This window comes from Panthera pardus, unplaced genomic scaffold (assembly GCF_024362965.1).
Source record: "Panthera pardus isolate Hobbes unplaced genomic scaffold, ASM2436296v1 HiC_scaffold_27, whole genome shotgun sequence".
Classification (NCBI taxonomy): Eukaryota; Metazoa; Chordata; class Mammalia; order Carnivora; family Felidae; genus Panthera; species Panthera pardus.
In genome coordinates this window covers 31,077,214-31,100,668 of record NW_026526843.1, presented here as the reverse complement: position 1 = coordinate 31,100,668, position 23,455 = coordinate 31,077,214, and the positions used below count along the sequence as shown (strand labels likewise).

At 43.9% G+C, this 23,455-nt stretch overlaps 1 long non-coding RNA gene across 1 annotated transcript; it reads right to left on the bottom strand.

Annotated features, from left to right (window-relative positions):
- Positions 1–1,501: 1,501 nt before the first annotated feature.
- On the bottom strand, positions 1,502–22,221 carry LOC109250709 (uncharacterized). The gene is made up of 4 exons (XR_002073135.2): positions 21,486–22,221; positions 16,194–16,470; positions 15,568–15,674; positions 1,502–1,615 (listed from the first exon to the last, which is right to left on the bottom strand). It is a non-coding gene; the product is annotated as an uncharacterized LOC109250709 (long non-coding RNA).
- Between the last annotated feature and the right edge of the window lie 1,234 nt (positions 22,222–23,455).

Genomic DNA, 23,455 nt, shown 5'->3' with positions numbered 1-23,455 from the left:
TGACTCATATGTTCATTATCACCATTGCAGTAATGGTTTCACCCGGGTAGACATACGTCAATATCTATCAACTGTACACTTTAAATGCACGCAGTTCACTGTATGTCACATGTATCTCAATAAAGCTGTTAAAAAATCGGTCGCATGCCTGGACAAACTGCACTGTCTCTATTTTATTCTCTCGCTGAGAATAAGAATGTAAAAACAGGGATACAGTCAAGATCCAGGAATGGATTAGAATCAGAGACTGAAAAGTTGGCAGGACGATCTCCATCTTCTGTCTCTGTATGTTATCCAGGAATCTACTTCATTATTCTCTCTTATTATTTTGGCACTTTATGCTTTCCTGGCTGCATGGTAGGATATGATTGGCCACAAACCCTTAGGTTATATCTCCTCTATTCTATATCTCCTCCTATTCAAGAGACCAACCACACTGAAGCTGGGATCTCTAAAACCCAGTTCCATAGTCCATTGGAGTGTCTCCGATTGGCCCCTTTTTTATCAGGTACTGACTTCTGGATCCATGAACTAATCTCTGGCCCACATGGAATCTAGACCAGATGGGAAAAATCTCAGCCTCGCCATTAAGAATATGGGAAAATAGGACCACCTGGCTGGCTCAGTCAGTGGACCATGAGACTCTTGATCTTGGGGTCGTGTGTTCAAGCCCCACGTTGGGCATGGAGCTTGCTTAAAATAAATAAGTAAATAAACAAATAAATATGTTTATTTAAAAAAATTGGGGGAAATCGTGGTCATGACTTTAGTCACGATTGGAGCTGCAGGGAATTCATATAAACACTGTTTGTTGTATCTATTGATATGGATGTTGGAAATAAATTCCCAACATCAGGAATGTGGTTAAATACATTTTAAGAGTATATAACTGAATAATTCAGTCTTTCAAGGTGATATCTGCTTTTATGTATTGAAATGGAAAGAGGTTCATGATAGGTTGCCAAACAGTATGTATGATACCAACACAATATACACATATAGGTACATCCAGAGAAAACTACACAATGAAATAGTACCAGTAATTATCCACTGCTGTGTAGGAATATGGGTGTGATTATGTTCTTTCGTTTGTTTGTACTTTCTGATTTTTCTATACTGAGCATGGAAGAAGAAAACAATGTGATTTTGCTTTTCTGATAGAAAAGGCTTCAGAGAAAATCTGATGCAAAGTCATGTTTTAGCCATGTCATTTTTAATTTTATTTTTTTTTTAATTTTTTTAAATTTTTTTTTACATTTATTTTATTTTTGAGACAGAGAGAGACAGAGCATGAATGGGGGAGGGTCAGAGAGAGAGGGAGACACAGAATCTGAAACAGGCTCCAGGCTCTGAGTTGTCAGCACAGAGCCCGACGCGGGGCTCGAACTCACGGACTGCGAGATCATGACCTGAGCCGAAGTCGGACACCCAACCGACTGAGCCACCCAGGCGCCCCTAGCCATGTCATTTTTTAAATAGGACTGTACCCACCAGAGATGGAAAGTAGAGCAGTTGGGATGCCTGGCTGGCTCAGTCAGTAGAGCAGGCCACTCTTGATCTGGGGGTTGTGAGTCAGAGCCCCAAGTTGGGTGTAGAGATTACTTTAAAATAATATCTAAAAAACAAAAACAAAATAAAACAGGGCAATCGTAACATATTTACAGAGCGATGGTGGTTAAAACAATGGAAAGAATCAAGAAAACTCAGGGGAACTCAGTCTCACAGAAGTCTTAGGTGCCCGATGAGACACCAAAAGAACAATGGAAAAGAAAAGAGGCCACCTCCAAGTAAGAAACAAGAACACAGCAGAACCAAAGGAGAATCAGTTGTGCTATAACCATAGAAGTGAGAGTGGAGGGGAACATGGTAACACTCTCCAGGTAGAAGTGTCCAGAGCAACTGTTGAAGTTTAAAGCTTCAGATGCCTTTTTAAAGACTTATCACAAGGGGCGCCAGGGTGGTTCAGTCAGTTAAGTGTCTTGACTTCGGCCCAGGTCACGATCTCACGGTTTGTGAGTTCGAGTCCCGCATGGGCTCAACACTGACAGTGAGGAGCCTGCTTGGGATTCTCTGTCTCTGTCTCTGTCTCTCTCTCTCTCTGTCTCTCAAAATAAATAAATAAACCTTGAAGATTTACCATGCTATTACCATATAACGTAGTGTCCTCTTTCTCAAATGCATATCTAAATATGTCACTTATCAGTTCAAAATTGGCTCCTTCTTTGCGCATTAGACCCACAGAAATCACAAGACCAGTGCTGGAAGGGAACTCAAAGATCATTTTGTCTTCAACCTTGATTTCACTGATAAGAAGAGTGAGGCCCAGAGAACTAAACTGATTTGCCTTGGGTCACACAACCGGCGACTTCAATCGAGTTAAAGTTTTTCAGCTGTCTGTGCCAAAAGGGCATGCAGGTAAATGAAGCCTTGGATATTCTGCTAAACTCACTTTGTCAGCAGTTTCGAGTTTCCTCGTTTGCCCACCTGTTCCTTCCCTGTAGCTCTGAACGGCCTACTCTGTCCCCCCACCCCTTGCCACCTTCCCCTCTCCTTTCTCCTGAACCTGGTAATCTTAAGGTAAGTGCTTCATTTTGCCAGGTCTCTGTTCCGATCACCGTACTAGGAAGCCCTCTTCTTGCCGTCTTAGCAAACAGCTTCTCCTCTGACCAGACTCAGCTCAGTGTCACTTTCCCTAAGAAGCATTTCCTGTCCGTCCAGGTGGCAATGCACACACACCTTTGGGCAGTGGTGAAGAGCAAAGTTTACTTGGGTTTGAATCCAAGCTCCGCCACTCGCTGTGACCTTGGGCAAATTCGTGAATCTCTTTTTGCCCATTTACAGCATTCAGTAAAATGGGAATACTAGTAATTCCTTATCTACAGGATTCTCCTGAAGGCTGAATAAGTCATTATACATTAGAATACACTTAGAACAGTGCCTGGTCCTTGGGGTTTCTGGGCGGCTCAGTCAGTTAAACGTCTGTCTCTTGATTTCATCTCAGGTCATGATCCCATGGTCATGGGATCGAGCCCCGTGTCAGGCTCCGTGCTGACAGCACTGAGCCTGCTTGGGATCGTCTCTCTCCTCTCTCTTGGCCCCTCTCTTGTTGTCTCTCTCTCCCCGTCTTTCCCCCTCTCTCAAAATAAATAAATAAACTTAAACAAAAGAGTAGTGCCTGGCCCATAGGAAGTGCTACCTAAGTCTTGGACGTCATCATTATCTAGAACCTACTTCTCTTATCAGAGTACCTAAAACACCTTCTGGTATTTTTTACGTGTCTGCCACTTCTTAACTAGACTGTAAGCTTCCTGATGTCAGGAATAAGGGTGATAACGAGGGTTTAACAAATACTCGTGGGATAAATAAATATGTCTAACAAACAAGTAATCCATACTCTAAACAAACTAGGCCCAGAGTAAGACTGTTACAAAAACAAATGCATTGGAGAAAGTAATGTCTGCCCATCCTTGCTTTTTTTAAAAAAAAAAAAATTCTTTTTAATGTTTATTTATTTTTGAGAGAGAGAGGGACGCACATACAGAGTGGGAGCAGGGGAGAGACAGACAGAGAGAGAGAGAGAGACAGAATCCGAAGCAGGCTCCAGGTTCCGAGCTGTCCACACAGAGCCCGATGTGGGGCTCGAACTCATGAGTTGCGAGACCATGACCTGAGCCGAGGTCAGATGCTTCACCGACTGAGCCACCCAGGCGCCCCTGCACATCCTTGCTTTAAATATCAAACCCAGCAGGTACATTTGAGTCAATGTCAATTTACAAAACTGTCGTACAGTTGTTCAGTCCTGTTAGGGGAATGTAGAAAGCGAGAACGTGCTATTCTACCACAGCCGGCCTTCGAAAGGGCTTCCATTTCCCGTTTTCCATGCTGGCAGGTGAGCCCTCCTGAACACCTTCTAACATGGGCAAGCCTTCCACCTTCGCTGACTCTTCCCTAATTCATCAATGGGATAATAACACTCAGTAAACATGTCACAAATTGTGATGATTCACGAATTAACGTCACTAACGTGCTTGAAGATGAAATGTGGAGCATCGCTAACTATTCTCGCCAGGGTTTGCATCTTTACTCTTGGCGACAGTGAATGTGAACACGGGAACTTTGTCCATAAGGGGGCTTGGCTTCTATTTCTTCGGGTTAACTTTCCGCCGCCGTAACATGGCATTTCCTTCTTACGGACTAGCCTTGCTATTTCAGGGCCAAAATAGGCAGCAAGAACTCCTTGGGAGCAGTGGTCCCACTTTCATAAACCTGACGGTTTATGGTTAGGTGGGACCCGAGCAGCATCTGATCCAGTTTCTTCCTCTAATCCCTCACCCCGGACAAAGTCTCCATCGCATCCGCAGATGCCGATCTGTTACAGTAATTGATTCGACTCAAAAGCCAAACATTTACTAACCAGCAGTGAGGACTCCTCATGCTCACTAACGGTCAGAGCACACCTTAGCCGTGTCTTCTGATTAGCCTCAGCCTTCGCTGACATAGACAAATTGAAGAAGTCTTGGGGCGCCTGGGTGGCTCATTCGGTTAAGCATCCGACCTCGGCTCAGGTCATGATCTCACGGTTCATGAGTTCAAGCCCCGCATCAAGCTCTGTGCTGACAGCTGGGAGCCTGGAGCCTGCTTGGGATTCTGTGTCTCCCTCTGCCCCTCCCCCACTCATGCTCTCTCTCCCTCTCTCTCTCCCTCTCTCTCAAAAATAAATAAACACTAAAGAAAATTAAAAAGAAGCCTAGAGCAGTGGCAGCCAATAGACATATAATGTGAGCCCCAGATGTTAGCCACAAATGCAATTTTAAATTTTCAAGCAGCCACACTTTTAAAGTGAAAAAAACGGTGACGTTAATTTAATAACATATTGCATCTAATGCAATAAAACAAAACGATTTTTTTTTAGCATGTAATCATTACAAAAAACAATCAACGAGATATTTTCCATTCCTCTTTTTCGGAGCAAGTCTTTGAAGTCTGATGTGTATTTCACACTTAGAACACATCTCGGTTCAGACTGGCCACATTCCAACTGCTAGATAGGCAGGCACACGTGGCTAATGGCTAGAGGTCTAGAGATCTGGTTTACTGACCCAAAGTAAGCTGAAATTACATATATATGTGAAATTCTGTGTATAAAATATACCACCGAATGGTCTCCAGCACTACCGCCTTCACATAGTACCCTCTGAGTGCAGGAAATGACACGGAAAAATGTAAGTTTTTGTCGTCTACACATCAGAGGGTCTTCCACATACCGCTTATAAACTACAACGGCATCGTGCAGTAATATGCTACAATAGCAAAGGTTACATAGAAAACCTACGAACATCGTAAAGGATTTGGATTGCACGCACAAGCCAGCTATTACATTTCCGGCCAATTACCCACTGAGTGTACCGAGTTAAGAACAGAGGACATTTTGTGAATAACAGCCATGCGTTGTCTGAACGTGTGAAGGTTTGGACTCACGGAAGATTTATAAGAAAACCAATGTGTATTACTCTCGAGTACGTAGAGAAATGCAAATTAGATTGGCAAAGAGTTGGTCGAAGCCCTTGACAGACCTCTATTAATCCGAATTCTTTCCCATACGCTGTTTCCACTAAGCACACCATTCCCCGGTGCTGTCTCCTAGAAAATTTCTGCTATTCTTCAGGTGTCTCTTAATGTTTTGCTCCAGGAGACCTTTCCTCATATTCCAGACCACACTGGGGATTTCTGAACTATGCCCACAGCACGCTGTACTCGTCAAATCATATCATCCCGTGAACGCAAACCCTTCTTCGTCTTCTTACTAGAATGTAAGCCCCACGAAGGGATGGACCGGTTCTGTTTTGTTTGTTACTGAATCCCAGTGTTTCAAATGAAGCCTGGAATATTGGGAGTGCACGAATAAATACTATGTACTCAATACTATCATCATTGGCTCAAGTCACTACGTAAGTACGCGATGTGAAGGAGTGACCACATGAGCATAGCAATTATACCTAAAAGAGTGCATCCATAGTGTTTATTCTTTTAAGGACTTTAGATTCTCCTGATACAATCTTGTTTATAATACTGATGTTTTTGGCAATGCTTTTATTTTTCCATCAAAAGGGCAAAATCTCAGTTTCGGTCTACGTGGTCTCAGATTCTCCATCAGTCAGTTATACTTTAATGAGGTGATTCCATATTGTAATTAGATTGTCCTTGAAACTTCATACCAGCCACTTCTAAAGTTTCAGAATGTGACTTATCTACCTACCTGAAGAGTTTTAAGCTATGCATCTCTTTTTGACTCCGGCCCTATGTACTTTAAGCCACCTAAATGCAGAGTTTGGGTATAACTCCCACATTTGTACATTCAAGATAGAGGAAAGCGTGTTTCAGTTACATTTGAATTTTCCTGGTACGTTGGGGAATTTTTTTTTTTTTTTAGCAACTATTTCCTTACACTACAAAATATGTACAACCAGGAGCTCCTCCTGTAAGTAGCCACACACAACTTGCTGCTCTCACTCGTCACCCCAACCGACACACCAGCCTTCCCTTGCCATTCTTTGGGTTTGACGTCCACTGCTGTTCCCTGATTACAGTCACTAACGACGGCTAATATTTGTTGAGTGCTAAGGTGCTAGAGCCTTCACAAACAGTATCTCATTCAATCCCCGCAAGAATCCCACGTGGCAAGTGCCATTGGCATCCTCGTTTCAGAGGCACAATCTGAAACACAGGATGTTGGCTCACTTTCCTAAGGATTCACAGTGATGCAGAGGCAGAACTGGGCTTTGATCCTAGGCAGGGCGCCTCTGGAGTCTTTGTTATAGCATTTCGATTAAATGTGGACATTCTGGTGGCACCCAGGGGAGGGCTCCTGTCTGCCCTGCTCTGGCCTTATCAGTGGAATAGGGGGGAAAAATGATATTTTTACTCATGATACCTGGGTATATAATAAATCATTGTGCTGTATGCCTTGAACTTACACATGTCTCAATAAAGCCGGAAAAACCTTTTTTTTAATGAAACGTTGAATAGATACAGTGACAATGCTAATTAGTTTTTTTCAATTTTGGTTTCTCCATTATTCCTCTTCCTAAACTACATTCTTATGTATTTGGAAATCACTGTGACAGATTTTTCCCAACATAAAAGTTATATACAGGATCTTTATTCCCATATTCTTTGTTACTGACAGCTTCCCCCCCCCCTCCCCCCGGCTCAAACTTCATCTAAAAACTGAGTTATAGGCATGGGAAGTGCAAACTTTTGACTTCGAAAGGACTTTAGATAAGATCCCACCTCTCCAACTTACAGGTAAAGATTCCAAGGTCAAGACTGAGTACGCCAGGCCTTTAGTTACTTCGTTAATATTGTTAGATAATTCCGGGTAATAAGTGTTGGGAAGAAAATAAAACAGAGAAATGGGATAGTGAGTGATCTGAGATGGGAGAAGGGCTACTTCTGAAGGGGTGGGGAGCAAACACTGCTCTAGGGAAGTAAAATTTGTACAGAGACCTGAATGATGAGAGGAAGCCATCCAAGCAAAGATCGGAGGGAAAATCGTTCCAGGGAGGGAATGGCAAGCGAAAAGCCCTGAGGCGGAATGGATTTGACGCACTAAAGGAAGAGAAAAGAGCCAATTAGAGCTGAAGGATAGTACATTATCAGCCAAGAGGTAGGGCATGATGTCATGAAAACAACATCATGTCGGTGTAGAAAAAACAAAATCACTTAGGGCCTATGGGCTGTGTCAAGAAATTTTAATATTATTTTTTTTAGTGTTTTTATTTATTTATTTTTGAGAGCGAGAGAGAGAGCACACACAGGCGAGGGGCAGAGAGAGAGAGAGAGAGAGAGAGGGAAACAGAGAATCCGAAGCAGGCTCCAAGCTACCAGCCCAGAGCCCGATGCAGGGGTCGAACCCACGAACCGTGAGATCATGACCTGAGCCGAAACCAAGAGTTGGATGCTTAACCGACTGAGCCACCCAGGCGCCTCAAAATGTTAATATTATTCTGACTGCAGTAAGAAGCCATGGGAAATTTGGGAGCAAGGCAGTGATATGATGTGTCTCAGTATTTTAAATGGTAATAGTAAGTGGTACTAAAACTTTAAATCAGCCTATGACAACAGCTGTAACTTATCATTAGCGTTCAGGGGTTTACAGAATTCCCTGGCCATGAGTTGAGTTCATTTACTGTCAGTGCTTTAAGAAAACAAGGGACACGTTTAGAAATCGTAACAATTACTTTAATAGCAATGGCCCCACTGCATCACATCTCCCTGTACCCATTACCTTCCTGTAGCCCTCCAACGCATTGACTTTGACCTTGGCCTCCCACATTGACTCAGTGACTTCCCCGGCCAATGTACATGAGCAAACAAGTCACAAGCAGAGGCCTGAAACGCATTTAGGCATTGGGGCTTGCTCTCCCTTGCTGGTGATAGAAGCTAGCAACCATGTGAAGAAGTTCAGGCTAGCCTACAGGAATGTGAGTGGCACTTGGCCCGGTTACGTCCATCATCCCTGCTGATAGCTAGCTAACCACCACGGGACATGAATAAGCCCAAACTCGGGAAAAAGGCACGCCAACAGCTGGTAACGCAGGGACAAGCCCTCTCAGCTAAGCCCAGCCCAAACTGCCAGCTCACAGCAGAGTGAGCCAATCAAATGTTGTTGTTTTAAGCCATTTAATTTTGGGGTAATTGATGATCATACAGAAATGAGTAACTGAGGCAGCTATATAAATAGAGTCCCATTTTAAAAAGCTCAGAAGTGTATCAAAATGTGTGCACTACCATAACTAAACTACTTTAAGTTATGCTTTGTAAAACCACTCAATCAATTTCAAAGGTGCTTAAGGCAGGGGCGCAGGGGTGGTTCAGTCGGTCAAGCGTCAGACTCTTGATTTCGGCTCAGATCACGATCTCATCGTTTCATGGATTCGAGCCCCATGTCGGGCTCTGTGCTGACAGCGTGGAGCCTGCTTAGGATCTTCTCTCCCTTTCTCTCTGCCCCTCCCCCACTGGCACTGTCTCTGTCTCTCTCAAAATAAATAAACTTTAAAGAAAAAAAGGTGCTTGGGGCTCCTGGGTGGCTCAGTCAGTTAAACATCTGACTTCGGCTCAGGTCATGATCTCACAGTTCCTGAGTTCGAACCCCGTGTAGGGTCTGTGCTGACAGCTCAGAGCCTGGAGCCTGCTTCGGATTCTGTGTCTCCCTCTCTCTCTGCCCCTCCCCAACTCATGCTGTCTTTCTCTCTCTCTCAAAAATAAATATACATTAACAAAAAGAAATTTAGGGGCGCCTGGGTGGTTAAGTGTCTGACTTTGGCTCAGGCCATCATCTCACAGTTTGTGGGTTCAAGCCCCACATCAGGCTCTGTGCTGACGGCTCGGAGCCTGGAGCTTGCTTCAGATCCTGTGTCTCCCTCTCTCTCTGCCCCTCCCCTGCTCGCACTCTGTGTGTCTCTCTCTCAAAATAAATAAACATTAAAAAAAAGTGATATCCAGTGAAAAAGTCTTTCCATTTATGTCCCATTCTACCTACTACCACTCAATTAGGAAAAACATATATGTTTGGATATAAACGTAGTAAATGGGGCAAGAAAGAGAAGATATAATGGTATTTGTTAAAAGAGAACTCTTTCCGAGGAGCCTGGGTGGCTCAGTCGATTGAGTGTCCTCCTCTTGGTTTTGGCTCAGGTCCTGATCCCAGGATCATGGGATTGAGCCCCGAGTCAGGCTCCTTGCTGAGTGTGGCGTCTGCCTAAGATTCTTTCTCTCTCTCTGTCTCTCTCTGCTCCTCTCCCTCATTCTCTCACACACACACACTCTCTCTCTAAAATAAAATATTAAGAAAAAGAGAACTCTTGGGGTACCTGGGTGGCTCAGTTGGTTAAGCGTTCAACTTCGGCTCAGGTCATGATCTCATGGTTCGTGGGTTCCAGCCTTGCATCGGGCTCTGTGCTGACAGCTCAGAACCTGGAGCCTGCTTCAGATTGTGCCTCCCTCGTTCTCTGCCCCTCCCCCAGTCGCGTTCTGTCTCTCTCTCTCGAAAATAAATAAATGTTAAAAAGAAAGAAAGAAAGAAAGAAAGAAAGAAAGAAAGAAAGAAAGAAAGAAAGAAAAAGAGAACACTTTCTGCACCGGAGGTTTGCCATTCTCTTTACTACCAACTTCTGGTTCGGTTTTATTAACTAACTCAATTGAAGAAGTATTTGTCACGTCTTCTCTACAGTGTGGTTCTAGGTGCCGGCTATATATGCATGCCATATGAGAACATCAGCAAAATACTTTGGTGAAACCAAAAGCAGGTTTTAATGGATGACCTTAATTGCACCATAAAATAATTTTTATAAACGTAGGATTCTCTACCCTAGAAATTGAAAATTTCCATTGAACATGTTAAAGGAAATTGAATATTTAGAAAACAGCTGGAAAGAGCCAACACGAAGTCAAAGAAAAGAAAAAATGTACGAAACTTGAGAAAACAGTTTTAGGAATGTCTATAGTTCCTAGCTTTCAGCCACCAGGAAGATGTCCAACCAAAACTAAGATTTAAGTGTCTTCAGGGAAAAAGGAGTTTCAACATTTAGCAGCAGCTCCGTTACTAAGAGAGTATCTGACCTAAATTCACAGAAGAACCACTCGTATTTTAAGTTACCTCATGCTACTCCAGTTTTCAGGCTTATAAATATATTGGTGATGTGAGGGACACAAATGCATTTTAAAACAAAGACCACACAGGAATTTTAATATTAACTCGCATTGAGCTAACCAACTAAATAATGTATGTCCCAGGAGAAATCACAGCCCAAAGCAACTACACAACATTAAGCTGCGTAGAAAGCCAGAAGGCAGGCTAGGTCAGCTATGAGGTCACCACTTGCACTCATGGATCCCCCATTCCAGGCATTTGAAAGAAATTTTCACAACTGGAATCCGTTCAAACAAATATGTCCACCATGCCTCCCGCTATCCTTCAGAGTTTCAACATTTCATTTGCACGTGACTACTTTTCCACATATCCTTGTTAACTATGGTCAAGTTCTGACGTCAAAAGCAAGCAGGTCCCGAAAGTAGCTGTTTTCAAAATGCAGTTAATATATAGTTTCCCAACTCTGTGACTTTTTTTTTTCTATTATCCTTCTGACAGAACCAGGTGGGAGAAAAGGATAGAGATCCTATGAATGGAATAGTTTCAAAGGAAGCATGACAGAAGCAGGTGATACCCTTCAATGGAGTAAAATTCATGTAATTCATACTAGTAACCGTGTCAGGGTTCCAGAGAAACAGTACCAATAAAATAGAGAGAGGAGGAGGGGGGGGGGCCTGGCTGGCTCCTTCAGTAGAGCATGCAACTCTTGATCTCGGGGTCGTGAGTTTGAGCCCCACGTTGGGCATACAGCTCACTTAAAAATCTTAAAAAAAAATAAAAAACTGAAAATGAAACATAGAGAAAGAGAAAGAGACAGAGAAAGAGGCGGCAGACTGGGGAGGCAAGGAACAGTTTATGTTTAAGCTCAAGTAAGTCTGCCGGCAGAATTCTTCCTTCCTGGTGGCAAGTCAATCTTTGTCCTATTAAGGCCTTCAACCGATTGGATGAGGCCCACTCACTGTGGAGAGTAATCCACTTTATTCAAAGTCTACTGGCTTAAACGTCGATCTCATCTACGAAACACTTTCACAGCAACATCTAGAGTAATATTTGACCAAATGTCTGCATACCATGGCCTAACCAAATGGACACATAAAATTAACCACCACAGGGGCATCTGCGTGGCTCAGTTGGTTGAGCGCCCGACTCTTGATTTCTGCTCAGGTCGTGGGATCGAGCCCTGTGTTGGGCTCTGTGCTGAGTGTGAAGCCTGCCTGAGATTCTCTCTCTCTCTCCCCCTCTGCCCCTGTCCCCTGCTCACGTGCTTTCTCTCTCTCTAAAATAAAAAATAAATTAACCACCGCAACAGTTAATCTTCTACAAATATTTGAACAATACAGATGCTCCTGAAAAGTGGTACATAAATGGGGTTTTTATAGATAGAGGCCCTATGTGACTTCTCAAACTAAAGTTGCTTTCCACCCGTACCTTGACCCTGCTGGTAGTCCCTAAGGCAATTTTTAAATATTTTTATTTATTTTTGAGAGAGAGAGAAAAGAGAGAGACAGAGAGAGAGGAGAGAATGAGTGGGGGAAGGGCAGAGAGAGAGACAGAGACAGAGAGAGAGAGAGAGAGAGAGAGGATCTGAAGCAGGCTCTGTGCTGACAGCAGCAAGCCTGATGCGGGGCTCGAACTCACGAACTGTGAGATCGTGACCTGAGCCAAGGTTGGACACCTAACGGACTAAGCCACCCAGGCGCCCCCCTGAGGCAATTTAAACACGGCATACGACTCCATAACCGGTAGGTTCAGTGACCCAAGGCCTGAGCCCTGGAGGATTGATGGTTGAGAGAAGTATCACTCTTCTTAAACTGGCAGACGTGAAGTGAATACAGAGCACACGCACAGCCAGGGAGTTTTCTAAGCCCCACCGGCTTTGTTCAGTCTAGAAAAGTGGCCTCCCACCTTGGATTCTTGCTCTGCATTCCAGTTCCTCGATGAGAGGCTCAATGCCTGCCCTGAACTTCAACTTACTTGACCGGAACCCAAACACTCCCTTTACCCTAAACTGGGGTTGCTTCAACCTACCAAGAGCAACCATCAGCCTGACGCTAAACATGTTCTTCAAGGCTGCAGTGGGGCACCTGGGGGGCTCAGTCAGTTAAGTGTCCAACTCTTGATTTCAGCTCAGGTCATGATCTCATGTTCTGTGGGGTCCGTGCTGACAGGGCAGAGCCTGCTTGGGATTCTCTGTCTGCCTCTCTTTCTGCCCCTCCCCTGCTCTCTCTCTCACACACACACATACACTTTCTCTCTCTCTCTCTCTCTCTCTCTCTTTTTCTCAGAAATAAACCGACATTTTAAAAAAGGCTGAAGTTTACTGCATCCCTTTTAACACTTAATTTGGGTTTTGTACCTAATTCTAATGTGTGTGTGTGTGTGTGTGTGTGTGTGTGTGTGTGTGTGGAGGGGGGGTGCGGTCATGGTCTCCCTCACACCAATAAGCAATTCTCCGGACACCAGCTGGGTGTCCTACAATTCAGCTCAATTCTGACACTATCTACCCAGAGACAGCATCGGTCGCCACAAGCTGAGGGTTCACTCCCACAAGTCCTCCCCCTCAAGGTCAGGTTATCACTTGTGCTTCTGACCGACCAGCTAGAGATTGTAGAGGTCTCATTTCACGGGCATGACTCATTAAATCATTGACCACTGGTGATCGATTCAACCTCCAGGCCCTCTCCCCTCCCTGGAGGTCAAGGGGTGGGGCTGAAAGTTCCAACCCACTAATCATAAGGTTGGTTCACCAGGCAACCAACCCCCATCCTTAGGTGTGATCCCAAAGTCACTTCACTGACACCTTTATTGCTCTCCTCACAGGACATTCCAAGGGTTTTGGGAGCTCCGTGCCAGAAACAGGAAGACCAAATGTATATTTCTTATTAGAAATCACAATATCGGGGTGCCTGGGTGGCTCAGCCCATGAAGTGTCTGACTCTTGATCTCAGCTCAGGTCATGATCTCATGGTTCTTGAGATCGAGCCCCGCACTGACAACTGCAGATCCTGCTTGGGATTCTCTCTCTGCCCCTCCCCTGCTCGCACGCATTCTCTCTCTCTCTCTCTCAAAATAAATAAACATTAAAAAAAATCACAATATCGCAACACTATTTGGAATGCTTTCTCCCCAGCACACATTCCCTTTCGATTTCCTTATCCTTGGGAGCCAATACATAGACTGTTTAGTTTTCCTATTTTTTTCCTGTCCTTCCTCACTGTTCTGTGGCTTCCCCACTGGCCTGGGCCAGCTTGCATAGGTTATGGCAGTAGATGAAAAGGGCGGGGTGGGGGGGGGGAAGTAAAAGCGAATGATTCAATAGTAATATTAACAATCACACTTATCCATTACGCAAGGTAAGATTGATGAATATTTTTTTTTCTTTTCAACGTTTTTTATTTATTTTTGGGACAGAGAGAGAGACAGAGCATGAACGGGGGAGGGGCAGAGAGAGGGAGACACAGAATCGGAAACAGGCTCCAGGCTCCGAGCCATCAGCCCAGAGCCTGACGCGGGGCTCGAACTCACGGACCGCGAGATCGTGACCTGGCTGAAGTCGGACGCTTAACCGACTGCGCCACCCAGGCGCCCCTGATGAATATTTTTTATAGAACTGAGTACATCCAGATTTGAGTGGGCATTCAGCTTATGAAACTGAATGAAAGAAACCTCATTTAAATTGGAGTCGGGAGGCCAGACAGGGGCGGTCTCCTGTGCTACCACTAGTCAGAAATTACAAGCCCCCATCAAGAAGAGGTACACTGAGGCGCTTGGGTGGCTCAGTCGGTTAAGCATCCGACTTCCGCTCTGGTCATGTTCTCAGGGGTTCGTGAGTTCGAACCCTGCATCGGCTCTCTGCTGTCCACACCGGGCCTGCTTCAGATCCTCAGCCCCTCACTCTCTCTCCCCATAAAAAAAAAAAAGAGAGAGAGAGAGTGAGAGTGAGAGAGGACTACCTTGCATACACAATAGGAAAAAACCTACTTTACTATTTTCTACTTTCTCCTACTTTCCAGCAGGAGGAAAAGAATTTCTCATCGGCCAGCAACAAGCTCAGCCAATATAATGTTACCACAGGTCACCCAATCAGAAACCATCACCACCCTGAACTCTTGCTTTCCTCCAAAGTAGTTTTGTTCAAAGCAACGCCTCCCAACTTCCTCCTTTTCTCTGTATAGTTCCTGTTCTTTGTCTATGGTTTACCAGAGCTTGCATATCCCGAATTGAAATTCCTCTGCTCTTCCCGAATAAACCCAATTTGCCGGTAAAATAAATGGCTGTTTTACTCTTAAGTTTGACAAGCCACAGCTTGTAGAACAAAACTCTGAAAAGTGTACATTGTCAACAACAATACAATCATGATATTTCTGCTGATGAGCGTCAGTTATTTTCACCCCGTTGCAAAGGGGCTTTCTTTGTGTCGGAATCACATATTCTAAAACGGTGATCTTAAGGGGAAAATGAGCTACAAAAATATTTTTTAGTGAAAAACTAAGAAAAACTGGATATAAAATTATTGTTAAAGTATCTATTCATTATATTCAACTAGATTGTCCCAGAGAGAGCCTAGTTTGTACATCAGGCACCTCCAAAAAATACTTTCTTTTTGGCCGCTGTACGTTTTTAAAAATACCGGATGGCAGTTTTAATATTAACTTAAATTGACACCAGGAATTATTTGGTATTTACTATTCATTCCTTGCCTTTTTTAAAATGTTGACCTCTTTATCTTCTTCAAATGGACTGTGAGCTCCCTAAGGGCAGCAAGCCGGTATCGAATTTTTATTGCTTAACACTCACCTACTCTCACTCCGCCCTCACCCTCCATCACCAATGACTGACTGAGACAGAATTCAGACTTGGGCAGGTGTTGGGAGCCCATTGGCAGGAAACCAGGGTGAAGAGGGAAGTATTCTCACCTGAGGCAATAGGAAACTCTGGGGCCAAAGTGGTTAGCCAAGCCCGAAAGGATGCCAGGCAGCCCACGTCCAAATGCCAAGGAGAAAGTTCGGGAAAAGATCAAGTCCTGCGGGAGTTAGAGATGGAAGCAATCAATATCAGAATGCACCGCCAGGAGAGAAGCAGGGAGACAAGATCTAGCAAAATCAAATCCGGCTGAATTAGTGGGAAGAGAAGCCATAGCAACTGCCTTGGAAAGGCAGACAGCTCTCGGGGCTGGCTTCGTAGGTCCGCAAGGGAGTGTTGAAAAGAAGGGGAGGTAACTCAGCCCAACATAAAGAGTCAGGATTGGGGTAGATTCATATTTCCTGGGGTGCCTTTCCCATAGTCAACTGTCAGTTAATATTAACTGGGCTAGTCAAGCAATAATTAGTCACACGTGATCCTGGTGGTCTGAAAGTTAATGTGGCCCATTAGTGCGCACAAGAATAAAATAGATCAAAGTTTAGAGCACACCCCTAAGTCATGGGACTTGTTTATGATAGTAAAATGAGACCTTCAGAATGAAAGTCTGAGAACAGCTATGATGAGGCACATGGAAGGAGGAAGGAAAGGAAAAAGAAGCTTGTAGTTAATGAATACCAACCCGTGGCCAGGTGCCTTTGTGTGTTTGGCTTAATTCGGTCCTTCAGGGTATAGGAGGTCCTCACGACGTCAAGTTGAGGAAACTGGAGAAAGCTTAAGTACCTTTCCTAAGGTCATGCCGTCAGGACTCAAATGCAAAGCTGTCTGATTCCAGAAGCCAGGCTCTTTTTGAATATTCCACCTGCCACCTCATGAACCACGTTGGGAAAAGGCGCGAGCTGGTCGAAGTCAAAAATCTGACAGAGGGGCAACACGTCGTGAGCGAGGCAAGAGGGTCTCTGAAAGGCAGGAAAAGGTCGTTCCTTGAAAAGATACTGCAATTCAACTCCACTCTTTGTGACTTTGTTTGGTACCTGCGGCAACCAAGCGATGGTCCATGTAGTAATAGCTGCTATTTACTGAAAATCTGCTGCGTATTCATTGCCTGTCCTAGAAGCTTTACATACAGTAAATTCTGTTGTTTGCAAAGCATTTTCACAGCCATTATTTTACCTGGCTGATACAAAAACTCAGATACATTTTTCCAAGTTTATTTACTTACTCTGAGAGAGAGAGAGTGAGAGAGAGAAGTAGGGGAGGGGCAGAGAGAGGGAGACAGGATCCCGAGCAGGCTCCACACTGTCAGCATGGAGCCCAATGTGGGGCTCGAACTCCCAAACCATGAGATCATGATCTAAGCCGAAATCTAGAGCCAGACGCTTAACCGACTGAGCCACCCAGACGCCCCCAAATACATTTTTAAAAAGCCAAGAAGCCGTGTTTCCAGAAACGGGAAACAAGGTTAGGATAGGAATAATAACCGTTACAATACTGAAACCTGGACGGCTAGGCTGGAACTGGCTGGCTTTCTCCTGTCTAACATCAAAATGTGGTGGTGGGAGGGCACCTGGGTGGCTCAGTGGGTCGAGCATCGGACTCTTGATTTCAGCTCAGGTCATGATCCCAGACTTGTTGGATCGAGCCCCACGTCGGGCTTCATGCTGAGTAGGGAGCCTGCTTGAAATTCCCCCCCAACCCCCGCTTCTCTCTCTGCCCCTCTCCCCTGCTCACATGTGCACCCTCTTTCTAAAAATAAAATCATAAATAGGGGCGCCTCGGTGGCTTGGTCGGTTAAGCGTCTGACTTCGGCTCAGGTCATGATCTCACGGTCCGTGAGTTCGAGCCCCGCGTCGGGCTCTGTGCTGACAGCTCAGAGCCGGCAGCCTGTTTCGGATTCTGTGTCTCCCTCTCTCTGACCCTCCCCTGTTCATGCTCTGTCTCTCTCTGTCTCAAAAATAAATAAACATTTAAAAAATTTTAAAAAAATAAAATAAAATCATAATAAAATCATAAATAAATAAATAAATAAATAAATAAATAAATAAATAAATAAATAAAGTCAGAATTGGTCCAGGGGCTCAGGCAGGATTGAACTGCAGAGAGCAGTGGGAGAGCTGGTAGCCCCTGACCGTGGAGGAAGAAAAGCAATAAGGCCACGAAACAGGCAGCACTTGATGGCAATTTCATTCAAGAATGCCACAGCGGCAGCAGCCTGCGGTGGACATCCTAACCAAAGGGCATCTTGAGTTTGACACCTTTGAGAACGTGACAAATCACCCCCCACCCAGCAGCAGTCTATGCTGGGCCCCATCACTGCTTGTTGAATCATTTCCTGCCCCACCCCACCCCTCCAAGCTTTCCATGATACAGACTCCTTTCACCTGCTGCCTCTGCGGCCGCTCCTCTGTCTCTTGCAAAGCGCCTTTCGCCGTCTTTTGGTATTCCCCATCTCAGTGAATATACCACCAGCCACTCAGTTGTACGCATCAGAGATTTAAACATTTTCCTTAACATTTCCTTTTCCCCCCCGCGTCCCAATCACCGTGAATTACTATCAATTTCAGCTGCCGAATATCTCGTTAATGTGTTCACTGCTCCCTGTCCCCACTGGTCTGGCCCAAGACACCATCATCACCTCTGGCCTTGACGATGGGGCAGCCTCCTGGGATAAAATCCCACCTCTGCCACGTTCCAGCTGTGTGATGTTGGGCAAGTCTCTTCAGTTCTCTGAGCTTCAGTTTCCTCACAGGTTATGTGGGGATAATAACTAACTACCTTACAAGATGTGAAGATTCAGTAACAATATGCATAGCGGTGCCCGGGGGGGTGGGGGGGGGCTCTGTCGGTTAAGCATCCAACTTCGGCTCAGGTCATGATCTCAGGGTTTGTGGGTTCCAGCCCCGCATCCGGCTGTGCGCTGATGACGTGGAGCCTGCCTGGGATTCTCTCTCTCTCTCTCTCTCTCTCTCTCTCTCTCTCTCTCCCCTCCTCCCCCACTTGTGCTTTCTCTCTCTCTCTCTCAAAATAAACTTAAAAAAAAAACCACAATATGTATGAAAACCCTTACAATGATGCTTAGCACACAGTAAGCGGAACACAAATGATAGCTTTGTACATTTTATCTCTATTCACGCTTACCCAGCCACCCATTCATTCTCCACACTGTAGCCAAAGTGGCATTTTCCAAATTCAAGGTGATCATACCCTCCCACTGCCACTATGTGCAAGTACCCACAGAACCTTCCAATTGACTGACATTGTCTTTAGGATAAACTCAAAACTCCCTAACAGAGGCTGCAACAAAGTAGTACATGAATTTCTACACCGCAGGAAGCCACAACTGAGTTGCCCCCTCTACTCTCTAGAACCTTCCTAACACTTCACTAGCCTCTTCGTTCCTTCCGCTCTCAACCTGCTTCCTCCCACCCCGGGGCTTTGCTCTGCTCGCCTGGAATGCTCCCATTCCTTTTTCCTAACTGCTCTTTATCCTTCAGCACTCAGCTCAGACCTCACCTCCCCAAAGAACACATTTCTGACCAAAGACTTACAAACCCCGTCAAATCATCGCATACCCTTCCTGTATTGCATATATCAGCACGGCCACTTTTATTTCTTTGTGGGAAAGGAGGATTCGTTTCTGCTTGCCCTACCTAATTGGGCACTCATTGACCTTAAGGAACTTGATTTTGTGCACTGCTAACTCAGTAGCTTGTAGTGTGTGCCTGGCACATAATAAGTGCTCGACGAATTGATAGACTGAATGAATGGGGAAAAAAATGGATAAATCTAACTCACATAGAAGGATCAACCGGCGACAAAAAGAAACTGAAAGTTGAAGTTCCAACTCTGCAGGTGAGACTGTAAACTGGTCTGGGACATGAAACAGTTGAGGCTGTAGAAGCAAAAGCTCTTAGACCAAAATAGTGTTTTAAAGTTATAAGACGATGGAAAAAAAAAAGTGGAGTTTTGAGTAAAGGAAAAAGGAAGGAGGAAGGGAGAGGGTGGGTGAACCCACCAAATTGAGACAACTAAGCAGGATTTTATTTTATTTTTTTAAAGTTTATTTATTTATTTAGAGAGAGAGAAAGAGGGAGACAGCAGGAGCAGGGGAGGGGAGAGAGAGAGGGAGAGAGAGCATCCCAAGCAGGCTCCGCACTGTCAACGCAGAGCCCGACGTGGGACTCGAACCCACGCACTGTGAGTCATGACCTGAGCTGAAATCAAGAGCTGGACGCTTAACCAACTGAGCCACCCAGGAGCCCCAGGCAGGATTTTTAAAGTTCAGTGTGTGTGTGTGTGTGTGTGTGTGTGTGTGTGTGTGTGTACATGTGCACACTGTATAGACTTTCACTTTGTAGTTTTTTTAAAAAATCACTCAAAAGCTATTTTTGACAGGAGAACAAAAATCTGGAAAAAAGCAGAGTCCCTGGGGCAGAAGAGAGACCCATGTCCACTTGGCCTTCTGTCCTGGCAGCCGCATTTCAAGAGAATTGTTCCTGTTCCTGTTTTTCTTTTTCTTTTTCTTTCTTTCTTTCTTTCTTTCTTTCTCTTTCTTTCTTTCCTTTCTTTCTCCTTTCTTCTCTTTCTTTTCTTTCCTTTCTCTTTCATTTCTTTTTCTTCCTTCCTTTCTTTCTTTCTCTCTTTTCTTTCTTTCTTTCTTTCTTTCTTTCCTTCTTTCTTTCTTTCTTTTTTTCTTTCTTTCCTTTCTTTCTTTCTTCCTTTCTTCTCTTTCTTTCTTTCCTTTCCTTTCTTTCTTTTTCTTTCATTTCTTTCTTTCTTTCTCTTTCTTTCTTTCTTTCCTTCCTTTCTTTCTTTCTTTCTTTCTTCCTTTCTTCTCTTTCTTTCTTTTCTTTCCTTTCTTTTCTTTCTTTTTCTTTCATTTCTTTCTCTTTCTTTTTCTTTCTTTCTTTCTTTCTTTCTTTCTTTCTTTCTTTCTTTCTTTCTTTCTTTCTTTCTCTTGCTTTCCTTCTTTCTGAATAGAACGGCTGGAATGACCTAGCTCTGTATTGAATGTCTTCACCTTCAAAACTCCGCATTTCCAAGTCAAAGCTCTCACCTACCCAGTCTCGGGTCGTCTTGGCCTGCCTCAACTCTGCTGTTTACACTTGGTCCCTAAGTGTCCTCAAAGCAGTTGCCACGTGGCCCCGCCCCCCGCATTTCTGTTAGCCTCCCCTTAACTGCACGCCTGCCTCTGGTGGGGAGATCCAACACAGCTTCACGGTCTAGCCCACAGATTTACAAACCACAGGTTGAGACTCATTAGCAAGGTTTCAAACAAATGTAGTGGGTCAAGATGAGGCTTTTTTTTTTAAACAAGGTGAAATATAAGAAAGAGAGAGAGGCAGAGAGAGAAAAGATCAGACTACATTGCTTACGGCAAGGTTTCTCTTGCACAACTTTCCAAACTCGATGATGTGTGCATGTATTCAGTTACGATGGAAACCAAATTTGGCCATGGTAAAAATGCTTGACAGCTTCCGCTTCAGCCTCATCTTCTACTTAGTGCTGCCTCGTTGTGCTGGGTCCTATAGGGTATGAAGCATTCTTTCCCCCAAGGAGCTCAGTTCACGAGGTTAGGCCTTATGTAAATAACTCCGACACAAGAAAGACAGTAGTGAAGTGTCCTAAGAGAGCCATAAATAAAGTTTACAGATAATAGACAACAATTTAGCCTCTATGATAATAAAATGCTATTTATGATGTTTACTGAGTCCATTTGTATCAGGCAAGGCGGTAAGTACTTTGCAGGCTTTGTCTCATTCAATCCTCATGACGACACTGAGATAAAGCCCATTCTAGCCCTTATGTCGGAGAAGTAAAAATGGAGGCTCAGAGACATTGAGCAAATTGTCCTAAGAGCCAGGACTCAGCGGCAGCGTCCTTTGAGCCCAACACCCTGTTGTTCCAACAATCCCTGCCAATAATGTAGCCACTTTTACCGAGGGAATACTCACCATAGACCCTTCCTACTTACCAGTTTGGGGGCATTTAAGTTCCCCGGAGCCACAGCAAACTCTCAAAGAAAGTCTCCTCACTGCTTAGTAGTTACAGAATCAGTGATCTCCCACTAAAACAGAACATCTCTTGTCATGAGACCCTGATGAAAAAAAAGAAAGAAAGAAAGAAAGAAAAAAAGAAAGAAAGAAAGAAAGAAAGAAAGAAAGAAAGAAAGAAAGAAAGAAAAAGGAGAAAAGGGATCATTATGTGGTATGTCCTTGGTTGCCTCACATTCTTTATGTCCCCGAGCCCATAAACACCAACAGGAAGACATTATTAATACTTTTCCCAAAGGCAATCGACCAATTCCTGCATAAATTTTCTTTTACATCCAGGAAGTTCAGTGGAAATATGAATGGTGTTGTTAAGTTAATAAATGTTACTATGCTTAGCTCATTAAGCCTTCTTCGGAATAATTTATAGTGAGGGAGTGAAATTTTAATTATTAAACACCGGGAAGCTTCAAAGAAATCTCTGCAACGTATATGTAAATTAGAAGACACAGTCACAACACCTGTGAACCCACTGTCCATCCAAGAGATGTTGAAAGCAAGCCTGTGGCCTCCATATTTGTACCCTGTTACTTGGTTTTGGTTTTGGTCTAGGTCTTTGGAAGACTGAATAGCAAATGCCCACATCAACATCTTTTCAGCTTTTCTGATGTGCACGATCGAGGCACAGCATTTGGAATTATTATGAATATCAAAATATTCTGTTTCAGATACAGGTAAGTATTCTAGATGATACTTGGACTAAAAATTCCCTTATTATTGCAAGAGTAAAATGCTACACTAATAAATGATTGATACATAAATGATCTGTTAAATTTATGTGCAAGCACAATTATTATGAATGTCAAATAGTTAAACAGAAAAATAGATTGAGACTATAAATATTAAGAGAGTGCATTCACTAGATTAATCTATGAGGAAAATGATAAACTTTTTGAGCTAATTTTACAAAAATTAAATAATAATTCAAGGCCAAATAGTGTAGGTTTGAATGTTTAATGATTATCATATTTTTTTAATTGTTTGGTGTTCCTGTGTTTCCAACATGCAACAAAATGATCTCTGAGGGCTGAATTTAATTTTCAGGTATCTAAATCCACTTAGGCCACAGCTCTTCAAAGAGAAGCTCTATTTGCGAATGCTTTACATTTTATAAGGGTGAATTAGAAATGGAATCTTTTTTAGGTAACTTTGTCACCTCAAAATTTCGCAGGGGAGAAAACCTCCCAAATCTGTCAAAGCCACCTCCACAACAAACCATCTTCAATCTCCTACGTCACAGAGAAGATAAAAAATGTAATGAAGAAAGTATTTTGTGGGGGAGGCGCCTGGGTGGCACAGTCGGTTAAGTGTCCAACTCTTGATTTCGGCTCAGATCATGATCTCATGGTTAGCGAGATGGAACCCCGCGTCGGGGCTCTCAGCGCAGAGCCTGCTTGGGATTCTCTCTCTCCCTCTCTCTGCTCCTCTTCCCCTTGCACACACGAGCCCATGCATGCACGTGTGTGTGTGCACGCGCACGCACATGCTCTCTTAAAATGAATAACCATTAAATTTTTTTAAGTTTTATTTATTTATGTAACCTCTACACCCAACATGGGGCTTGAACTCACAACCCCTGAGATCAAGAGTCCCATGCCCTTCCAACTGAGCCAGCCTGGCGCCCCTGTAATGAAGAAAATATTGAAGAAAATGGAGGCATCCTAAAAATAGCTTCTTTCTGCCCTGACCTCAGTTGACAGTATCCATTTAGTTTCCTAAGTGTGCAGTTCAGTGTCCATGGGGGCAATCTAGCAACTGATGATGTTTTCCTTAAAAACATTGGCCGGTTCTGGATCTAAAACTAAAACTCCGTGGATAATAAAATGCTTATTAATGGAAGTGTAGCAATAATCATTTTTAATTAGGAAGTTTCAGGTTTATTCTTGCATCTCAC